The following is a 2,980-nucleotide window of genomic DNA, read 5'->3' on the forward strand; positions in this document are numbered from 1 at the left end:
ATGTTTCTTGTGAACATATACAGGCTTGACATGAGTCATATATCAATCTCACCTGTCTGTAAAGGTATGCACTGTTCTTTGATTTATTTTAGTTATCTATCTTATATTGCAATTTGTGAACAATAGTATCCTTCCTTGCTGGTTGACAATTGGATAACCATTGTTTTCTGATGATAAGAGTAACAAGGAAGAACTTACTTCAATGCAGAACAAATATCTCAAAAGAAAGCATTGTTTTTTATCTTTTGTAATATTCTGACCAATGATTATATCCTTGCTGGACATACATTGGTGGAAGACACATCATGTACACATGCATGCATGCACGCACACATGCACACACACATGCACATGCATGCACACGCATTCACGCACGTGTGCACACACACACACACACGCACAAAGTCAAGGCTATAGTAGAAAATATTTATCAGGTGCAGCACAGTAGATTGAACCCTGAAGCACCCACTTACAACCTAGATGCTAAATCCACTTTGACTCCATGAATAGTGACCTCCAATGTATCTTCTAATGGGAAAATAACTATCATGTCTCTTTCAATAGCAAAAAACATAAACACTATACATTTAAACAAAAAAAAGCATCATTGTGCGATCCACCCTAATCAGCACTCAGCTAGAGCCCTGACAATTTCTCTAATTATTGGCACTATTATAGAAAGTCTCTCTTGACAAAAGCACATCCTCAACATAGTTGGGACCACATTCCAGTAACTGAGTCTTCTCTCCAGGGCTGGCATATACTTCAACACCCAACAATTACTGCTACTCTATAAGCTTAGATTGGAAATATTGCTCTTACCTGAGGGATGGTGGTGCTGCTGCTAGACACACAGAAATCCTAGATTGCTTCAAGAAAAGGGCCATACAACTGATTGGTATAAAGACACTCGTAGATATGCCCAAGCCTCTGGCCCTCTCTGCCTTTTCTACTGCTACTACTCTTCAGGGTTGACTGGTCTCATGCCATCTCCACTGAGACATTTCCATCCCACTTGCCTCTCATGCTCTCATCGCTCTAGTTGTGTCCAACCCATAGACCTTGCACTAATCACTACACTCAGTTTTTTCCTCTGTAGAACACATTAGCCCAATGGAACTTAATCCTGTTCATGTCTTTTCCACAAGTCTTGTTAAACAAAGGTTTGAAAGAAACAAGCAATTTGAAAAAAAAAAGAAAGAAAATTTAATAGCTTCAAAGATTTAGTGTCATGTAAGCACTGTAACATTTGATGTGGTGGCACATTTTGTACATCATTTTCTTTCCTTTCATTCCAGCACAAATCAAGACCCAAATTTCTTGAAATCATGCATGGCAGATCTTTCATTGCAGCAATCAGAATATGACACACATCTACAAGGATGCAATACCACCACTGCTGTAGCTTTCTAACTCATGAATGCACACATGCTGTATAGACAGGAACAGTTATATTTCTTTGGTTGTCCATGGAGCTGTGTTTTTCATTGAAATGTCATTAGTATCTTGGAGGTGAAATCTTTGTTTCACCATACTGGTGTGTCTTCATTTTCATGAAGGTCCATGGCAAGAGATATTCAATCTGAGGAAAATGGGAGAAAATACAAAAAAGAGGATATACTTGATAGTGATTCAACAACCACCAACACCCAGATGTGTGTGTGTGTGTGTGTGTGTGTGTGTGTGTGTGTGTGTGTGTGTGTGTTTGCAAGCATATGTGTGAAACTGCTCTAACAATTTTATCTGTTTTGAATATTATATCCATATTTCATAGCCATACAACAAAATAGACAAAATGCGGATTTTGAAAATAGATTAACACATATGAACCCAGTATAGGATTAACAGATATTTAGTAATAATGTTAGGTGGCATAGAAATACTCAAAGTGGTGAATGACACACTGTAAGATTGCTATGAATGGATAACCTTGTGGTCTTTAGCTGCAGTGCAAGCAGCTTGTCTAGGAAAAGATCAATCTAAATATAAACTTGTTGCACAAACCAATATAAGCTTTGATCTGTAGCCATTTGCAATTCCAAATAAAGCAAAGTGATACTACACAAGCCACACACATACACACACATACACACAAACTCACACACATAGTCAATAATACATGTATCAGAAAAGAAGCACACTCTAAAGAACAGAGCAGTAATTATTACAACAAAAGTTTAAATTTTGGACATAGAATTACCAAAGGTTTCGTATCCACAAAGCCAAAGCCTTTTAGAGAACTTGTCAGACTGTAAACAAAGACAAAAAAACTAAACTTTCAACATTGCGAATGTGAGGAAACGCTCAGAAATTGAGATTTAAGTCTGAACATGTAAAAACGTTAATGAGGACTGGTTGTCTCCCCTGAACCAGAGGATAAAACAACCCTTATAGACCCAAAAAAGCCTAACTGGCAAACGGGGAGATCCAATATTCCAGTAGATAGCGTTTGAATCTGCTAATATTGCTGTTGGATGGTACATTGCTGGTAATGCATATAGCAGGTCTAGGTGTCACCATAGCTTTGTAGATGACTCTTTCTTTCAGGCTCATTTCAGTCTCCTTCTGGACACTTATTATATACCCTGCAAGAACAACCAACCTCTTCCCTTGTATTGTTAAAATGTTTTTTTATGTTAGGTGCACAACTAAAGGAGACTCTTAGGTTGTGCCTCTTAAATAATTGCCTGTATCTATGTGTGTGTGTGAAATGCTTGTCTATTAAAATGAAAATCTTTCCCACACAAGTCTTGACATTGAGCGAGAAGGGTGGAGCAAACCAAACGTTTCTGTGGTGCTTCCTTTTCTGGGTGCTAGGGCCTGGCATGTAAGAGATGCAGTCCTTAAACCCACTCAATGCCAGTGCCTCATTGTAGTAGGGGGCAGCGGTATTGAAGATATCTTAGCTTGAGAATAGATTCGAGATCCTCTTGCTTACACCTTTCACTAGGTCCTTGAAAACTAGAGGAGGGTTGCAGGA

At 38.5% G+C, this 2,980-nt stretch overlaps 1 long non-coding RNA gene across 1 annotated transcript in view; it reads right to left on the reverse strand.

Annotated features, from left to right (window-relative positions):
* Positions 1-1,471: 1,471 nt before the first annotated feature.
* Positions 1,472-2,980, reverse strand: part of LOC106878929 (uncharacterized) — a 6,999-nt gene continuing 5,490 nt past the window's right edge. Inside the window, exon 3 of the long non-coding RNA XR_001410571.2 lies at positions 1,472-1,582. This is a non-coding gene — a long non-coding RNA (uncharacterized LOC106878929). The remainder of the gene's footprint in view (positions 1,583-2,980) is intronic.

The sequence above is a fragment of the Octopus bimaculoides genome, chromosome 1, assembly GCF_001194135.2.
Source record: "Octopus bimaculoides isolate UCB-OBI-ISO-001 chromosome 1, ASM119413v2, whole genome shotgun sequence".
NCBI classification, from domain to species: Eukaryota; Metazoa; Mollusca; class Cephalopoda; order Octopoda; family Octopodidae; genus Octopus; species Octopus bimaculoides.